The 17,955-nt window shown below is 67.7% G+C and overlaps 8 non-coding genes across 8 annotated transcripts; all 8 read left to right on the forward strand.

Annotated features, from left to right (window-relative positions):
* The first annotated feature begins 505 nt into the window (after positions 1 to 505).
* LOC129395152 (5S ribosomal RNA) lies at positions 506 to 624 on the forward strand. Its single transcript, XR_008622647.1, has one exon. It is a non-coding gene; the product is annotated as a 5S ribosomal RNA (ribosomal RNA).
* Positions 625 to 2,747: 2,123 nt separating this feature from the next.
* On the forward strand, positions 2,748 to 2,866 carry LOC129395160 (5S ribosomal RNA). Its single transcript, XR_008622680.1, has one exon. It is a non-coding gene; the product is annotated as a 5S ribosomal RNA (ribosomal RNA).
* A 2,123-nt stretch (positions 2,867 to 4,989) lies between these two features.
* LOC129395162 (5S ribosomal RNA) lies at positions 4,990 to 5,108 on the forward strand. Its single transcript, XR_008622684.1, has one exon. It is a non-coding gene; the product is annotated as a 5S ribosomal RNA (ribosomal RNA).
* A 2,123-nt stretch (positions 5,109 to 7,231) lies between these two features.
* Positions 7,232 to 7,350, forward strand: LOC134730024 (5S ribosomal RNA). The gene has a single exon (XR_010111607.1). It is a non-coding gene; the product is annotated as a 5S ribosomal RNA (ribosomal RNA).
* Positions 7,351 to 9,473: 2,123 nt separating this feature from the next.
* LOC129395189 (5S ribosomal RNA) lies at positions 9,474 to 9,592 on the forward strand. Its single transcript, XR_008622695.1, has one exon. It is a non-coding gene; the product is annotated as a 5S ribosomal RNA (ribosomal RNA).
* Positions 9,593 to 11,715: 2,123 nt separating this feature from the next.
* On the forward strand, positions 11,716 to 11,834 carry LOC129395197 (5S ribosomal RNA). The gene has a single exon (XR_008622701.1). It is a non-coding gene; the product is annotated as a 5S ribosomal RNA (ribosomal RNA).
* A 2,123-nt stretch (positions 11,835 to 13,957) lies between these two features.
* On the forward strand, positions 13,958 to 14,076 carry LOC129395202 (5S ribosomal RNA). Its single transcript, XR_008622707.1, has one exon. It is a non-coding gene; the product is annotated as a 5S ribosomal RNA (ribosomal RNA).
* Positions 14,077 to 16,199: 2,123 nt separating this feature from the next.
* Positions 16,200 to 16,318, forward strand: LOC129395214 (5S ribosomal RNA). Its single transcript, XR_008622717.1, has one exon. It is a non-coding gene; the product is annotated as a 5S ribosomal RNA (ribosomal RNA).
* Positions 16,319 to 17,955: the final 1,637 nt, after the last annotated feature.

Raw genomic sequence — 17,955 nt, forward strand, 5'->3', positions numbered from 1 at the left:
CCGCCGCCTCTAGTGCCAGCGCGGGGCAAAACAGGGCCACCCCCCGACCGGCTACACCCCACGCCCTCTTGCCCCCCGGCCGGGTCTTGGTCGGGACAAGCGACCGTGGTGGGGGCGTTGTGAGAGAAAGGCCCCGCGCGGCTGGGCCGGCTGTTCGCCTTGGGCCAGCCCTGACGGCTCTGGGTGGGTGGGGCAAGAGGGGGCCTCGCAGGAGCCCCTGTGCGGCGAGGGATCCAGAACGCTGCCTCCGCGACAGGGCGGAGGACCGGAGGGCGTCCCAGGATCGTGGGCCCTGGGCCCTGACGCCTCGGAGCACTCCCTGCTCCGAGCGGGCCCGATGTGGTGGAAGCTCGGGAGCGCGGGAGCCGGGGGGAAGGCCGCGGGCCAGCGGCTCGGGGGTCCCCGATCCGAGCCCCGCGGCCCCGGGCTGGCGGTGACGGCCGCAATCCGGCGGGCACGGCCGGGCCGGGCCGGGCTCTTGGGGCAGCCAGGCGCCTCCTTCGGCGTCTACGGCCATACCACCCTGAACGCGCCCGATCTCGTCTGATCTCGGAAGCTAAGCAGGGTCGGGCCTGGTTAGTACTTGGATGGGAGACCGCCTGGGAATACCGGGTGCTGTAGGCTTTTTCTTTGGCTTTTTGCTTTTTCTTTCCTTTTCTTCCAGACGGAGTCTCGCTCTGTCGCCCAGGCTGGAGTGCAGTGGCGCCATCTCGGCTCACTGCAAGCTCCGCCTCCCGGGCTCACGCCATTCCCCGGCCTCAGCCTCCCGAGTAGCTGGGCCTACAGGCGCCCGCCACCACGCCCGGCTAATTTTTTCTATTTTTCCTAGAGACGGGGTTTCACCCTGTCAGCCGGGATGGTCTCGAGCTCCTGACCTCGTGATCCACCCGCCTCGGCCTCCCAGAGTGCTGGGATTACAGGCGGGAGCCACCGCGCCCGCCCGGCCTGCTGTAGGCTCTTTTGGCTTCCCCGCTGCCTCCCTTCCCCCTACAGTCGCCATGCTTGCCAACCTCCCCTGACTCTGCTCCCCCTTTACCGCCCACCTACACCCCCGCCGCAGCCGCAGCCGGGGTCCTCCTCCTGGGGCTCCGCCCCTACTGCACGCCGGGCAGCAGCATCCCACCGCTTCCGCCTCGCCGCCGCCCCGCCAGGAGCCCGGCTCCAGCCTGGGAGGGCAGCGGGCCGGACCCCAAAGGCGCAGCCGCGGGTTCCCTGCCGTTCGCGGTACCTTCCCGCTCCCGGAACGCCCAGGCGATTCCATTCACCCGTCGGGCGCCGTCGTCGCACCCTTCCAAACCGGGGGAAGGGGCGGGCAGGGGCAGCGGGAACCACAGACGCCAGCCAAGACCTCGGCTCCAGAACGCATGGGCTGCTTTACCCGGGGGAAGGGCATTGCTTCGCCAGCCACCAGGAAAACAGTCCCTGTGCACCCGGGATTCCCAATGCCCCCCACTTCGTGTCGACGACTCCAGTCCCGAGGACACGCCGGAGACCCAGGCCTCCGGGCCCGCCCGGGGCCACGGCTCCCGCCAAACGGGCGGGCACGCTCTGCAAATCTCGGGGCCCGCCGCAAGGCACCCAGAGCACAGGGAGGTGCCAAGAAAGGCAGGAGCCTACGAAACCCACCTCCAAAGCAAGCAATTCATCCAAGAAAAAGCCCGTCTCCGCGCTCCGTTGCTCCTCTCGCACGGACCGCCTGGCCCGCGTGTTCTGGCGCAGCCCAAGCCCCCTCCACCCTGCCCCGGCCTGCTCAAGAGGGCGCTGCCTAACGGAGCCGGGCGCTTCCTCTCTAAGGCTCTATCGCTCTCGCTCTCTAGCTCCCTCCGCCTCTCTCTTCTAGGTTTCCCCCTGGACCTCGCGCTACTTCTGTCGTTTTCCCTCTGTCTCTCTGTCTCTCTCTCTCTCTCTTTCTCTGTCCCTCTCTCTTTCTCAGCCTCTCTGTCTGTCTCCTTCCCTCTCGCCCTCGCCTGTCTCTCTCGATCGCTGTCTCTCTCCCTCCCTCAGTTTCTATCTCTCCATCCATCTCGTCCTTGCTCTCCTCCAAGCCGCGTGTGTGTGTGCGTGCGCGCGCGTGCGTGTGCGTGCGTGTGTGTCTGTGTCTGTGTGTGTGTCTGTGTGTGTGTGTCCGCGCGAGCGCGTGCGAGCGCGCCCGCGTGTTGTCTCTGTGTGGGGGAGTGGATTTGCTCCTGGTGGTGGTGGGGTGTGTCTGGGTTTCTCTCAGGCCCTCTCACCCGAGATCAGGCCGCCGCCTCTAGTGCCAGCGCGGGGCAAAACAGGGCCACCCCCCGACCGGCTACACCCCACGCCCTCTTGCCCCCCGGCCGGGTCTTGGTCGGGACAAGCGACCGTGGTGGGGGCGTTGTGAGAGAAAGGCCCCGCGCGGCTGGGCCGGCTGTTCGCCTTGGGCCAGCCCTGACGGCTCTGGGTGGGTGGGGCAAGAGGGGGCCTCGCAGGAGCCCCTGTGCGGCGAGGGATCCAGAACTCTGCCTCCGCAACAGGGCGGAGGACCGGAGGGCGTCCCAGGATCGTGGGCCCTGGGCCCTGACGCCTCGGAGCACTCCCTGCTCCGAGCGGGCCCGATGTGGTGGAAGCTCGGGAGCGCGGGAGCCGGGGGGAAGGCCGCGGGCCAGCGGCTCGGGGGTCCCCGATCCGAGCCCCGCGGCCCCGGGCTGGCGGTGACGGCCGCAATCCGGCGGGCACGGCCGGGCCGGGCCGGGCTCTTGGGGCAGCCAGGCGCCTCCTTCGGCGTCTACGGCCATACCACCCTGAACGCGCCCGATCTCGTCTGATCTCGGAAGCTAAGCAGGGTCGGGCCTGGTTAGTACTTGGATGGGAGACCGCCTGGGAATACCGGGTGCTGTAGGCTTTTTCTTTGGCTTTTTGCTTTTTCTTTCCTTTTCTTCCAGACGGAGTCTCGCTCTGTCGCCCAGGCTGGAGTGCAGTGGCGCCATCTCGGCTCACTGCAAGCTCCGCCTCCCGGGCTCACGCCATTCCCCGGCCTCAGCCTCCCGAGTAGCTGGGCCTACAGGCGCCCGCCACCACGCCCGGCTAATTTTTTCTATTTTTCCTAGAGACGGGGTTTCACCCTGTCAGCCGGGATGGTCTCGAGCTCCTGACCTCGTGATCCACCCGCCTCGGCCTCCCAGAGTGCTGGGATTACAGGCGGGAGCCACCGCGCCCGCCCGGCCTGCTGTAGGCTCTTTTGGCTTCCCCGCTGCCTCCCTTCCCCCTACAGTCGCCATGCTTGCCAACCTCCCCTGACTCTGCTCCCCCTTTACCGCCCACCTACACCCCCGCCGCAGCCGCAGCCGGGGTCCTCCTCCTGGGGCTCCGCCCCTACTGCACGCCGGGCAGCAGCATCCCACCGCTTCCGCCTCGCCGCCGCCCCGCCAGGAGCCCGGCTCCAGCCTGGGAGGGCAGCGGGCCGGACCCCAAAGGCGCAGCCGCGGGTTCCCTGCCGTTCGCGGTACCTTCCCGCTCCCGGAACGCCCAGGCGATTCCATTCACCCGTCGGGCGCCGTCGTCGCACCCTTCCAAACCGGGGGAAGGGGCGGGCAGGGGCAGCGGGAACCACAGACGCCAGCCAAGACCTCGGCTCCAGAACGCATGGGCTGCTTTACCCGGGGGAAGGGCATTGCTTCGCCAGCCACCAGGAAAACAGTCCCTGTGCACCCGGGATTCCCAATGCCCCCCACTTCGTGTCGACGACTCCAGTCCCGAGGACACGCCGGAGACCCAGGCCTCCGGGCCCGCCCGGGGCCACGGCTCCCGCCAAACGGGCGGGCACGCTCTGCAAATCTCGGGGCCCGCCGCAAGGCACCCAGAGCACAGGGAGGTGCCAAGAAAGGCAGGAGCCTACGAAACCCACCTCCAAAGCAAGCAATTCATCCAAGAAAAAGCCCGTCTCCGCGCTCCGTTGCTCCTCTCGCACGGACCGCCTGGCCCGCGTGTTCTGGCGCAGCCCAAGCCCCCTCCACCCTGCCCCGGCCTGCTCAAGAGGGCGCTGCCTAACGGAGCCGGGCGCTTCCTCTCTAAGGCTCTATCGCTCTCGCTCTCTAGCTCCCTCCGCCTCTCTCTTCTAGGTTTCCCCCTGGACCTCGCGCTACTTCTGTCGTTTTCCCTCTGTCTCTCTGTCTCTCTCTCTCTCTCTTTCTCTGTCCCTCTCTCTTTCTCAGCCTCTCTGTCTGTCTCCTTCCCTCTCGCCCTCGCCTGTCTCTCTCGATCGCTGTCTCTCTCCCTCCCTCAGTTTCTATCTCTCCATCCATCTCGTCCTTGCTCTCCTCCAAGCCGCGTGTGTGTGTGCGTGCGCGCGCGTGCGTGTGCGTGCGTGTGTGTCTGTGTCTGTGTGTGTGTCTGTGTGTGTGTGTCCGCGCGAGCGCGTGCGAGCGCGCCCGCGTGTTGTCTCTGTGTGGGGGAGTGGATTTGCTCCTGGTGGTGGTGGGGTGTGTCTGGGTTTCTCTCAGGCCCTCTCACCCGAGATCAGGCCGCCGCCTCTAGTGCCAGCGCGGGGCAAAACAGGGCCACCCCCCGACCGGCTACACCCCACGCCCTCTTGCCCCCCGGCCGGGTCTTGGTCGGGACAAGCGACCGTGGTGGGGGCGTTGTGAGAGAAAGGCCCCGCGCCGCTGGGCCGGCTGTTCGCCTTGGGCCAGCCCTGACGGCTCTGGGTGGGTGGGGCAAGAGGGGGCCTCGCAGGAGCCCCTGTGCGGCGAGGGATCCAGAACGCTGCCTCCGCGACAGGGCGGAGGACCGGAGGGCGTCCCAGGATCGTGGGCCCTGGGCCCTGACGCCTCGGAGCACTCCCTGCTCCGAGCGGGCCCGATGTGGTGGAAGCTCGGGAGCGCGGGAGCCGGGGGGAAGGCCGCGGGCCAGCGGCTCGGGGGTCCCCGATCCGAGCCCCGCAGCCCCGGGCTGGCGGTGACGGCCGCAATCCGGCGGGCACGGCCGGGCCGGGCCGGGCTCTTGGGGCAGCCAGGCGCCTCCTTCGGCGTCTACGGCCATACCACCCTGAACGCGCCCGATCTCGTCTGATCTCGGAAGCTAAGCAGGGTCGGGCCTGGTTAGTACTTGGATGGGAGACCGCCTGGGAATACCGGGTGCTGTAGGCTTTTTCTTTGGCTTTTTGCTTTTTCTTTCCTTTTCTTCCAGACGGAGTCTCGCTCTGTCGCCCAGGCTGGAGTGCAGTGGCGCCATCTCGGCTCACTGCAAGCTCCGCCTCCCGGGCTCACGCCATTCCCCGGCCTCAGCCTCCCGAGTAGCTGGGCCTACAGGCGCCCGCCACCACGCCCGGCTAATTTTTTCTATTTTTCCTAGAGACGGGGTTTCACCCTGTCAGCCGGGATGGTCTCGAGCTCCTGACCTCGTGATCCACCCGCCTCGGCCTCCCAGAGTGCTGGGATTACAGGCGGGAGCCACCGCGCCCGCCCGGCCTGCTGTAGGCTCTTTTGGCTTCCCCGCTGCCTCCCTTCCCCCTACAGTCGCCATGCTTGCCAACCTCCCCTGACTCTGCTCCCCCTTTACCGCCCACCTACACCCCCGCCGCAGCCGCAGCCGGGGTCCTCCTCCTGGGGCTCCGCCCCTACTGCACGCCGGGCAGCAGCATCCCACCGCTTCCGCCTCGCCGCCGCCCCGCCAGGAGCCCGGCTCCAGCCTGGGAGGGCAGCGGGCCGGACCCCAAAGGCGCAGCCGCGGGTTCCCTGCCGTTCGCGGTACCTTCCCGCTCCCGGAACGCCCAGGCGATTCCATTCACCCGTCGGGCGCCGTCGTCGCACCCTTCCAAACCGGGGGAAGGGGCGGGCAGGGGCAGCGGGAACCACAGACGCCAGCCAAGACCTCGGCTCCAGAACGCATGGGCTGCTTTACCCGGGGGAAGGGCATTGCTTCGCCAGCCACCAGGAAAACAGTCCCTGTGCACCCGGGATTCCCAATGCCCCCCACTTCGTGTCGACGACTCCAGTCCCGAGGACACGCCGGAGACCCAGGCCTCCGGGCCCGCCCGGGGCCACGGCTCCCGCCAAACGGGCGGGCACGCTCTGCAAATCTCGGGGCCCGCCGCAAGGCACCCAGAGCACAGGGAGGTGCCAAGAAAGGCAGGAGCCTACGAAACCCACCTCCAAAGCAAGCAATTCATCCAAGAAAAAGCCCGTCTCCGCGCTCCGTTGCTCCTCTCGCACGGACCGCCTGGCCCGCGTGTTCTGGCGCAGCCCAAGCCCCCTCCACCCTGCCCCGGCCTGCTCAAGAGGGCGCTGCCTAACGGAGCCGGGCGCTTCCTCTCTAAGGCTCTATCGCTCTCGCTCTCTAGCTCCCTCCGCCTCTCTCTTCTAGGTTTCCCCCTGGACCTCGCGCTACTTCTGTCGTTTTCCCTCTGTCTCTCTGTCTCTCTCTCTCTCTCTTTCTCTGTCCCTCTCTCTTTCTCAGCCTCTCTGTCTGTCTCCTTCCCTCTCGCCCTCGCCTGTCTCTCTCGATCGCTGTCTCTCTCCCTCCCTCAGTTTCTATCTCTCCATCCATCTCGTCCTTGCTCTCCTCCAAGCCGCGTGTGTGTGTGCGTGCGCGCGCGTGCGTGTGCGTGCGTGTGTGTCTGTGTCTGTGTGTGTGTCTGTGTGTGTGTGTCCGCGCGAGCGCGTGCGAGCGCGCCCGCGTGTTGTCTCTGTGTGGGGGAGTGGATTTGCTCCTGGTGGTGGTGGGGTGTGTCTGGGTTTCTCTCAGGCCCTCTCACCCGAGATCAGGCCGCCGCCTCTAGTGCCAGCGCGGGGCAAAACAGGGCCACCCCCCGACCGGCTACACCCCACGCCCTCTTGCCCCCCGGCCGGGTCTTGGTCGGGACAAGCGACCGTGGTGGGGGCGTTGTGAGAGAAAGGCCCCGCGCGGCTGGGCCGGCTGTTCGCCTTGGGCCAGCCCTGACGGCTCTGGGTGGGTGGGGCAAGAGGGGGCCTCGCAGGAGCCCCTGTGCGGCGAGGGATCCAGAACGCTGCCTCCGCGACAGGGCGGAGGACCGGAGGGCGTCCCAGGATCGTGGGCCCTGGGCCCTGACGCCTCGGAGCACTCCCTGCTCCGAGCGGGCCCGATGTGGTGGAAGCTCGGGAGCGCGGGAGCCGGGGGGAAGGCCGCGGGCCAGCGGCTCGGGGGTCCCCGATCCGAGCCCCGCGGCCCCGGGCTGGCGGTGACGGCCGCAATCCGGCGGGCACGGCCGGGCCGGGCCGGGCTCTTGGGGCAGCCAGGCGCCTCCTTCGGCGTCTACGGCCATACCACCCTGAACGCGCCTGATCTCGTCTGATCTCGGAAGCTAAGCAGGGTCGGGCCTGGTTAGTACTTGGATGGGAGACCGCCTGGGAATACCGGGTGCTGTAGGCTTTTTCTTTGGCTTTTTGCTTTTTCTTTCCTTTTCTTCCAGACGGAGTCTCGCTCTGTCGCCCAGGCTGGAGTGCAGTGGCGCCATCTCGGCTCACTGCAAGCTCCGCCTCCCGGGCTCACGCCATTCCCCGGCCTCAGCCTCCCGAGTAGCTGGGCCTACAGGCGCCCGCCACCACGCCCGGCTAATTTTTTCTATTTTTCCTAGAGACGGGGTTTCACCCTGTCAGCCGGGATGGTCTCGAGCTCCTGACCTCGTGATCCACCCGCCTCGGCCTCCCAGAGTGCTGGGATTACAGGCGGGAGCCACCGCGCCCGCCCGGCCTGCTGTAGGCTCTTTTGGCTTCCCCGCTGCCTCCCTTCCCCCTACAGTCGCCATGCTTGCCAACCTCCCCTGACTCTGCTCCCCCTTTACCGCCCACCTACACCCCCGCCGCAGCCGCAGCCGGGGTCCTCCTCCTGGGGCTCCGCCCCTACTGCACGCCGGGCAGCAGCATCCCACCGCTTCCGCCTCGCCGCCGCCCCGCCAGGAGCCCGGCTCCAGCCTGGGAGGGCAGCGGGCCGGACCCCAAAGGCGCAGCCGCGGGTTCCCTGCCGTTCGCGGTACCTTCCCGCTCCCGGAACGCCCAGGCGATTCCATTCACCCGTCGGGCGCCGTCGTCGCACCCTTCCAAACCGGGGGAAGGGGCGGGCAGGGGCAGCGGGAACCACAGACGCCAGCCAAGACCTCGGCTCCAGAACGCATGGGCTGCTTTACCCGGGGGAAGGGCATTGCTTCGCCAGCCACCAGGAAAACAGTCCCTGTGCACCCGGGATTCCCAATGCCCCCCACTTCGTGTCGACGACTCCAGTCCCGAGGACACGCCGGAGACCCAGGCCTCCGGGCCCGCCCGGGGCCACGGCTCCCGCCAAACGGGCGGGCACGCTCTGCAAATCTCGGGGCCCGCCGCAAGGCACCCAGAGCACAGGGAGGTGCCAAGAAAGGCAGGAGCCTACGAAACCCACCTCCAAAGCAAGCAATTCATCCAAGAAAAAGCCCGTCTCCGCGCTCCGTTGCTCCTCTCGCACGGACCGCCTGGCCCGCGTGTTCTGGCGCAGCCCAAGCCCCCTCCACCCTGCCCCGGCCTGCTCAAGAGGGCGCTGCCTAACGGAGCCGGGCGCTTCCTCTCTAAGGCTCTATCGCTCTCGCTCTCTAGCTCCCTCCGCCTCTCTCTTCTAGGTTTCCCCCTGGACCTCGCGCTACTTCTGTCGTTTTCCCTCTGTCTCTCTGTCTCTCTCTCTCTCTCTTTCTCTGTCCCTCTCTCTTTCTCAGCCTCTCTGTCTGTCTCCTTCCCTCTCGCCCTCGCCTGTCTCTCTCGATCGCTGTCTCTCTCCCTCCCTCAGTTTCTATCTCTCCATCCATCTCGTCCTTGCTCTCCTCCAAGCCGCGTGTGTGTGTGCGTGCGCGCGCGTGCGTGTGCGTGCGTGTGTGTCTGTGTCTGTGTGTGTGTCTGTGTGTGTGTGTCCGCGCGAGCGCGTGCGAGCGCGCCCGCGTGTTGTCTCTGTGTGGGGGAGTGGATTTGCTCCTGGTGGTGGTGGGGTGTGTCTGGGTTTCTCTCAGGCCCTCTCACCCGAGATCAGGCCGCCGCCTCTAGTGCCAGCGCGGGGCAAAACAGGGCCACCCCCCGACCGGCTACACCCCACGCCCTCTTGCCCCCCGGCCGGGTCTTGGTCGGGACAAGCGACCGTGGTGGGGGCGTTGTGAGAGAAAGGCCCCGCGCCGCTGGGCCGGCTGTTCGCCTTGGGCCAGCCCTGACGGCTCTGGGTGGGTGGGGCAAGAGGGGGCCTCGCAGGAGCCCCTGTGCGGCGAGGGATCCAGAACGCTGCCTCCGCGACAGGGCGGAGGACCGGAGGGCGTCCCAGGATCGTGGGCCCTGGGCCCTGACGCCTCGGAGCACTCCCTGCTCCGAGCGGGCCCGATGTGGTGGAAGCTCGGGAGCGCGGGAGCCGGGGGGAAGGCCGCGGGCCAGCGGCTCGGGGGTCCCCGATCCGAGCCCCGCGGCCCCGGGCTGGCGGTGACGGCCGCAATCCGGCGGGCACGGCCGGGCCGGGCCGGGCTCTTGGGGCAGCCAGGCGCCTCCTTCGGCGTCTACGGCCATACCACCCTGAACGCGCCCGATCTCGTCTGATCTCGGAAGCTAAGCAGGGTCGGGCCTGGTTAGTACTTGGATGGGAGACCGCCTGGGAATACCGGGTGCTGTAGGCTTTTTCTTTGGCTTTTTGCTTTTTCTTTCCTTTTCTTCCAGACGGAGTCTCGCTCTGTCGCCCAGGCTGGAGTGCAGTGGCGCCATCTCGGCTCACTGCAAGCTCCGCCTCCCGGGCTCACGCCATTCCCCGGCCTCAGCCTCCCGAGTAGCTGGGCCTACAGGCGCCCGCCACCACGCCCGGCTAATTTTTTCTATTTTTCCTAGAGACGGGGTTTCACCCTGTCAGCCGGGATGGTCTCGAGCTCCTGACCTCGTGATCCACCCGCCTCGGCCTCCCAGAGTGCTGGGATTACAGGCGGGAGCCACCGCGCCCGCCCGGCCTGCTGTAGGCTCTTTTGGCTTCCCCGCTGCCTCCCTTCCCCCTACAGTCGCCATGCTTGCCAACCTCCCCTGACTCTGCTCCCCCTTTACCGCCCACCTACACCCCCGCCGCAGCCGCAGCCGGGGTCCTCCTCCTGGGGCTCCGCCCCTACTGCACGCCGGGCAGCAGCATCCCACCGCTTCCGCCTCGCCGCCGCCCCGCCAGGAGCCCGGCTCCAGCCTGGGAGGGCAGCGGGCCGGACCCCAAAGGCGCAGCCGCGGGTTCCCTGCCGTTCGCGGTACCTTCCCGCTCCCGGAACGCCCAGGCGATTCCATTCACCCGTCGGGCGCCGTCGTCGCACCCTTCCAAACCGGGGGAAGGGGCGGGCAGGGGCAGCGGGAACCACAGACGCCAGCCAAGACCTCGGCTCCAGAACGCATGGGCTGCTTTACCCGGGGGAAGGGCATTGCTTCGCCAGCCACCAGGAAAACAGTCCCTGTGCACCCGGGATTCCCAATGCCCCCCACTTCGTGTCGACGACTCCAGTCCCGAGGACACGCCGGAGACCCAGGCCTCCGGGCCCGCCCGGGGCCACGGCTCCCGCCAAACGGGCGGGCACGCTCTGCAAATCTCGGGGCCCGCCGCAAGGCACCCAGAGCACAGGGAGGTGCCAAGAAAGGCAGGAGCCTACGAAACCCACCTCCAAAGCAAGCAATTCATCCAAGAAAAAGCCCGTCTCCGCGCTCCGTTGCTCCTCTCGCACGGACCGCCTGGCCCGCGTGCTCTGGCGCAGCCCAAGCCCCCTCCACCCTGCCCCGGCCTGCTCAAGAGGGCGCTGCCTAACGGAGCCGGGCGCTTCCTCTCTAAGGCTCTATCGCTCTCGCTCTCTAGCTCCCTCCGCCTCTCTCTTCTAGGTTTCCCCCTGGACCTCGCGCTACTTCTGTCGTTTTCCCTCTGTCTCTCTGTCTCTCTCTCTCTCTCTTTCTCTGTCCCTCTCTCTTTCTCAGCCTCTCTGTCTGTCTCCTTCCCTCTCGCCCTCGCCTGTCTCTCTCGATCGCTGTCTCTCTCCCTCCCTCAGTTTCTATCTCTCCATCCATCTCGTCCTTGCTCTCCTCCAAGCCGCGTGTGTGTGTGCGTGCGCGCGCGTGCGTGTGCGTGCGTGTGTGTCTGTGTCTGTGTGTGTGTCTGTGTGTGTGTGTCCGCGCGAGCGCGTGCGAGCGCGCCCGCGTGTTGTCTCTGTGTGGGGGAGTGGATTTGCTCCTGGTGGTGGTGGGGTGTGTCTGGGTTTCTCTCAGGCCCTCTCACCCGAGATCAGGCCGCCGCCTCTAGTGCCAGCGCGGGGCAAAACAGGGCCACCCCCCGACCGGCTACACCCCACGCCCTCTTGCCCCCCGGCCGGGTCTTGGTCGGGACAAGCGACCGTGGTGGGGGCGTTGTGAGAGAAAGGCCCCGCGCGGCTGGGCCGGCTGTTCGCCTTGGGCCAGCCCTGACGGCTCTGGGTGGGTGGGGCAAGAGGGGGCCTCGCAGGAGCCCCTGTGCGGCGAGGGATCCAGAACGCTGCCTCCGCGACAGGGCGGAGGACCGGAGGGCGTCCCAGGATCGTGGGCCCTGGGCCCTGACGCCTCGGAGCACTCCCTGCTCCGAGCGGGCCCGATGTGGTGGAAGCTCGGGAGCGCGGGAGCCGGGGGGAAGGCCGCGGGCCAGCGGCTCGGGGGTCCCCGATCCGAGCCCCGCGGCCCCGGGCTGGCGGTGACGGCCGCAATCCGGCGGGCACGGCCGGGCCGGGCCGGGCTCTTGGGGCAGCCAGGCGCCTCCTTCGGCGTCTACGGCCATACCACCCTGAACGCGCCCGATCTCGTCTGATCTCGGAAGCTAAGCAGGGTCGGGCCTGGTTAGTACTTGGATGGGAGACCGCCTGGGAATACCGGGTGCTGTAGGCTTTTTCTTTGGCTTTTTGCTTTTTCTTTCCTTTTCTTCCAGACGGAGTCTCGCTCTGTCGCCCAGGCTGGAGTGCAGTGGCGCCATCTCGGCTCACTGCAAGCTCCGCCTCCCGGGCTCACGCCATTCCCCGGCCTCAGCCTCCCGAGTAGCTGGGCCTACAGGCGCCCGCCACCACGCCCGGCTAATTTTTTCTATTTTTCCTAGAGACGGGGTTTCACCCTGTCAGCCGGGATGGTCTCGAGCTCCTGACCTCGTGATCCACCCGCCTCGGCCTCCCAGAGTGCTGGGATTACAGGCGGGAGCCACCGCGCCCGCCCGGCCTGCTGTAGGCTCTTTTGGCTTCCCCGCTGCCTCCCTTCCCCCTACAGTCGCCATGCTTGCCAACCTCCCCTGACTCTGCTCCCCCTTTACCGCCCACCTACACCCCCGCCGCAGCCGCAGCCGGGGTCCTCCTCCTGGGGCTCCGCCCCTACTGCACACCGGGCAGCAGCATCCCACCGCTTCCGCCTCGCCGCCGCCCCGCCAGGAGCCCGGCTCCAGCCTGGGAGGGCAGCGGGCCGGACCCCAAAGGCGCAGCCGCGGGTTCCCTGCCGTTCGCGGTACCTTCCCGCTCCCGGAACGCCCAGGCGATTCCATTCACCCGTCGGGCGCCGTCGTCGCACCCTTCCAAACCGGGGGAAGGGGCGGGCAGGGGCAGCGGGAACCACAGACGCCAGCCAAGACCTCGGCTCCAGAACGCATGGGCTGCTTTACCCGGGGGAAGGGCATTGCTTCGCCAGCCACCAGGAAAACAGTCCCTGTGCACCCGGGATTCCCAATGCCCCCCACTTCGTGTCGACGACTCCAGTCCCGAGGACACGCCGGAGACCCAGGCCTCCGGGCCCGCCCGGGGCCACGGCTCCCGCCAAACGGGCGGGCACGCTCTGCAAATCTCGGGGCCCGCCGCAAGGCACCCAGAGCACAGGGAGGTGCCAAGAAAGGCAGGAGCCTACGAAACCCACCTCCAAAGCAAGCAATTCATCCAAGAAAAAGCCCGTCTCCGCGCTCCGTTGCTCCTCTCGCACGGACCGCCTGGCCCGCGTGTTCTGGCGCAGCCCAAGCCCCCTCCACCCTGCCCCGGCCTGCTCAAGAGGGCGCTGCCTAACGGAGCCGGGCGCTTCCTCTCTAAGGCTCTATCGCTCTCGCTCTCTAGCTCCCTCCGCCTCTCTCTTCTAGGTTTCCCCCTGGACCTCGCGCTACTTCTGTCGTTTTCCCTCTGTCTCTCTGTCTCTCTCTCTCTCTCTTTCTCTGTCCCTCTCTCTTTCTCAGCCTCTCTGTCTGTCTCCTTCCCTCTCGCCCTCGCCTGTCTCTCTCGATCGCTGTCTCTCTCCCTCCCTCAGTTTCTATCTCTCCATCCATCTCGTCCTTGCTCTCCTCCAAGCCGCGTGTGTGTGTGCGTGCGCGCGCGTGCGTGTGCGTGCGTGTGTGTCTGTGTCTGTGTGTGTGTCTGTGTGTGTGTGTCCGCGCGAGCGCGTGCGAGCGCGCCCGCGTGTTGTCTCTGTGTGGGGGAGTGGATTTGCTCCTGGTGGTGGTGGGGTGTGTCTGGGTTTCTCTCAGGCCCTCTCACCCGAGATCAGGCCGCCGCCTCTAGTGCCAGCGCGGGGCAAAACAGGGCCACCCCCCGACCGGCTACACCCCACGCCCTCTTGCCCCCCGGCCGGGTCTTGGTCGGGACAAGCGACCGTGGTGGGGGCGTTGTGAGAGAAAGGCCCCGCGCCGCTGCGCCGGCTGTTCGCCTTGGGCCAGCCCTGACGGCTCTGGGTGGGTGGGGCAAGAGGGGGCCTCGCAGGAGCCCCTGTGCGGCGAGGGATCCAGAACGCTGCCTCCGCGACAGGGCGGAGGACCGGAGGGCGTCCCAGGATCGTGGGCCCTGGGCCCTGACGCCTCGGAGCACTCCCTGCTCCGAGCGGGCCCGATGTGGTGGAAGCTCGGGAGCGCGGGAGCCGGGGGGAAGGCCGCGGGCCAGCGGCTCGGGGGTCCCCGATCCGAGCCCCGCGGCCCCGGGCTGGCGGTGACGGCCGCAATCCGGCGGGCACGGCCGGGCCGGGCCGGGCTCTTGGGGCAGCCAGGCGCCTCCTTCGGCGTCTACGGCCATACCACCCTGAACGCGCCCGATCTCGTCTGATCTCGGAAGCTAAGCAGGGTCGGGCCTGGTTAGTACTTGGATGGGAGACCGCCTGGGAATACCGGGTGCTGTAGGCTTTTTCTTTGGCTTTTTGCTTTTTCTTTCCTTTTCTTCCAGACGGAGTCTCGCTCTGTCGCCCAGGCTGGAGTGCAGTGGCGCCATCTCGGCTCACTGCAAGCTCCGCCTCCCGGGCTCACGCCATTCCCCGGCCTCAGCCTCCCGAGTAGCTGGGCCTACAGGCGCCCGCCACCACGCCCGGCTAATTTTTTCTATTTTTCCTAGAGACGGGGTTTCACCCTGTCAGCCGGGATGGTCTCGAGCTCCTGACCTCGTGATCCACCCGCCTCGGCCTCCCAGAGTGCTGGGATTACAGGCGGGAGCCACCGCGCCCGCCCGGCCTGCTGTAGGCTCTTTTGGCTTCCCCGCTGCCTCCCTTCCCCCTACAGTCGCCATGCTTGCCAACCTCCCCTGACTCTGCTCCCCCTTTACCGCCCACCTACACCCCCGCCGCAGCCGCAGCCGGGGTCCTCCTCCTGGGGCTCCGCCCCTACTGCACGCCGGGCAGCAGCATCCCACCGCTTCCGCCTCGCCGCCGCCCCGCCAGGAGCCCGGCTCCAGCCTGGGAGGGCAGCGGGCCGGACCCCAAAGGCGCAGCCGCGGGTTCCCTGCCGTTCGCGGTACCTTCCCGCTCCCGGAACGCCCAGGCGATTCCATTCACCCGTCGGGCGCCGTCGTCGCACCCTTCCAAACCGGGGGAAGGGGCGGGCAGGGGCAGCGGGAACCACAGACGCCAGCCAAGACCTCGGCTCCAGAACGCATGGGCTGCTTTACCCGGGGGAAGGGCATTGCTTCGCCAGCCACCAGGAAAACAGTCCCTGTGCACCCGGGATTCCCAATGCCCCCCACTTCGTGTCGACGACTCCAGTCCCGAGGACACGCCGGAGACCCAGGCCTCCGGGCCCGCCCGGGGCCACGGCTCCCGCCAAACGGGCGGGCACGCTCTGCAAATCTCGGGGCCCGCCGCAAGGCACCCAGAGCACAGGGAGGTGCCAAGAAAGGCAGGAGCCTACGAAACCCACCTCCAAAGCAAGCAATTCATCCAAGAAAAAGCCCGTCTCCGCGCTCCGTTGCTCCTCTCGCACGGACCGCCTGGCCCGCGTGTTCTGGCGCAGCCCAAGCCCCCTCCACCCTGCCCCGGCCTGCTCAAGAGGGCGCTGCCTAACGGAGCCGGGCGCTTCCTCTCTAAGGCTCTATCGCTCTCGCTCTCTAGCTCCCTCCGCCTCTCTCTTCTAGGTTTCCCCCTGGACCTCGCGCTACTTCTGTCGTTTTCCCTCTGTCTCTCTGTCTCTCTCTCTCTCTCTTTCTCTGTCCCTCTCTCTTTCTCAGCCTCTCTGTCTGTCTCCTTCCCTCTCGCCCTCGCCTGTCTCTCTCGATCGCTGTCTCTCTCCCTCCCTCAGTTTCTATCTCTCCATCCATCTCGTCCTTGCTCTCCTCCAAGCCGCGTGTGTGTGTGCGTGCGCGCGCGTGCGTGTGCGTGCGTGTGTGTCTGTGTCTGTGTGTGTGTCTGTGTGTGTGTGTCCGCGCGAGCGCGTGCGAGCGCGCCCGCGTGTTGTCTCTGTGTGGGGGAGTGGATTTGCTCCTGGTGGTGGTGGGGTGTGTCTGGGTTTCTCTCAGGCCCTCTCACCCGAGATCAGGCCGCCGCCTCTAGTGCCAGCGCGGGGCAAAACAGGGCCACCCCCCGACCGGCTACACCCCACGCCCTCTTGCCCCCCGGCCGGGTCTTGGTCGGGACAAGCGACCGTGGTGGGGGCGTTGTGAGAGAAAGGCCCCGCGCGGCTGGGCCGGCTGTTCGCCTTGGGCCAGCCCTGACGGCTCTGGGTGGGTGGGGCAAGAGGGGGCCTCGCAGGAGCCCCTGTGCGGCGAGGGATCCAGAACGCTGCCTCCGCGACAGGGCGGAGGACCGGAGGGCGTCCCAGGATCGTGGGCCCTGGGCCCTGACGCCTCGGAGCACTCCCTGCTCCGAGCGGGCCCGATGTGGTGGAAGCTCGGGAGCGCGGGAGCCGGGGGGAAGGCCGCGGGCCAGCGGCTCGGGGGTCCCCGATCCGAGCCCCGCGGCCCCGGGCTGGCGGTGACGGCCGCAATCCGGCGGGCACGGCCGGGCCGGGCCGGGCTCTTGGGGCAGCCAGGCGCCTCCTTCGGCGTCTACGGCCATACCACCCTGAACGCGCCCGATCTCGTCTGATCTCGGAAGCTAAGCAGGGTCGGGCCTGGTTAGTACTTGGATGGGAGACCGCCTGGGAATACCGGGTGCTGTAGGCTTTTTCTTTGGCTTTTTGCTTTTTCTTTCCTTTTCTTCCAGACGGAGTCTCGCTCTGTCGCCCAGGCTGGAGTGCAGTGGCGCCATCTCGGCTCACTGCAAGCTCCGCCTCCCGGGCTCACGCCATTCCCCGGCCTCAGCCTCCCGAGTAGCTGGGCCTACAGGCGCCCGCCACCACGCCCGGCTAATTTTTTCTATTTTTCCTAGAGACGGGGTTTCACCCTGTCAGCCGGGATGGTCTCGAGCTCCTGACCTCGTGATCCACCCGCCTCGGCCTCCCAGAGTGCTGGGATTACAGGCGGGAGCCACCGCGCCCGCCCGGCCTGCTGTAGGCTCTTTTGGCTTCCCCGCTGCCTCCCTTCCCCCTACAGTCGCCATGCTTGCCAACCTCCCCTGACTCTGCTCCCCCTTTACCGCCCACCTACACCCCCGCCGCAGCCGCAGCCGGGGTCCTCCTCCTGGGGCTCCGCCCCTACTGCACGCCGGGCAGCAGCATCCCACCGCTTCCGCCTCGCCGCCGCCCCGCCAGGAGCCCGGCTCCAGCCTGGGAGGGCAGCGGGCCGGACCCCAAAGGCGCAGCCGCGGGTTCCCTGCCGTTCGCGGTACCTTCCCGCTCCCGGAACGCCCAGGCGATTCCATTCACCCGTCGGGCGCCGTCGTCGCACCCTTCCAAACCGGGGGAAGGGGCGGGCAGGGGCAGCGGGAACCACAGACGCCAGCCAAGACCTCGGCTCCAGAACGCATGGGCTGCTTTACCCGGGGGAAGGGCATTGCTTCGCCAGCCACCAGGAAAACAGTCCCTGTGCACCCGGGATTCCCAATGCCCCCCACTTCGTGTCGACGACTCCAGTCCCGAGGACACGCCGGAGACCCAGGCCTCCGGGCCCGCCCGGGGCCACGGCTCCCGCCAAACGGGCGGGCACGCTCTGCAAATCTCGGGGCCCGCCGCAAGGCACCCAGAGCACAGGGAGGTGCCAAGAAAGGCAGGAGCCTACGAAACCCACCTCCAAAGCAAGCAATTCATCCAAGAAAAAGCCCGTCTCCGCGCTCCGTTGCTCCTCTCGCACGGACCGCCTGGCCCGCGTGTTCTGGCGCAGCCCAAGCCCCCTCCACCCTGCCCCGGCCTGCTCAAGAGGGCGCTGCCTAACGGAGCCGGGCGCTTCCTCTCTAAGGCTCTATCGCTCTCGCTCTCTAGCTCCCTCCGCCTCTCTCTTCTAGGTTTCCCCCTGGACCTCGCGCTACTTCTGTCGTTTTCCCTCTGTCTCTCTGTCTCTCTCTCTCTCTCTTTCTCTGTCCCTCTCTCTTTCTCAGCCTCTCTGTCTGTCTCCTTCCCTCTCGCCCTCGCCTGTCTCTCTCGATCGCTGTCTCTCTCCCTCCCTCAGTTTCTATCTCTCCATCCATCTCGTCCTTGCTCTCCTCCAAGCCGCGTGTGTGTGTGCGTGCGCGCGCGTGCGTGTGCGTGCGTGTGTGTCTGTGTCTGTGTGTGTGTCTGTGTGTGTGTGTCCGCGCGAGCGCGTGCGAGCGCGCCCGCGTGTTGTCTCTGTGTGGGGGAGTGGATTTGCTCCTGGTGGTGGTGGGGTGTGTCTGGGTTTCTCTCAGGCCCTCTCACCCGAGATCAGGCCGCCGCCTCTAGTGCCAG

This window comes from Pan paniscus, chromosome 1 (assembly GCF_029289425.2).
Source record: "Pan paniscus chromosome 1, NHGRI_mPanPan1-v2.0_pri, whole genome shotgun sequence".
Classification (NCBI taxonomy): domain Eukaryota; kingdom Metazoa; phylum Chordata; class Mammalia; order Primates; family Hominidae; genus Pan; species Pan paniscus.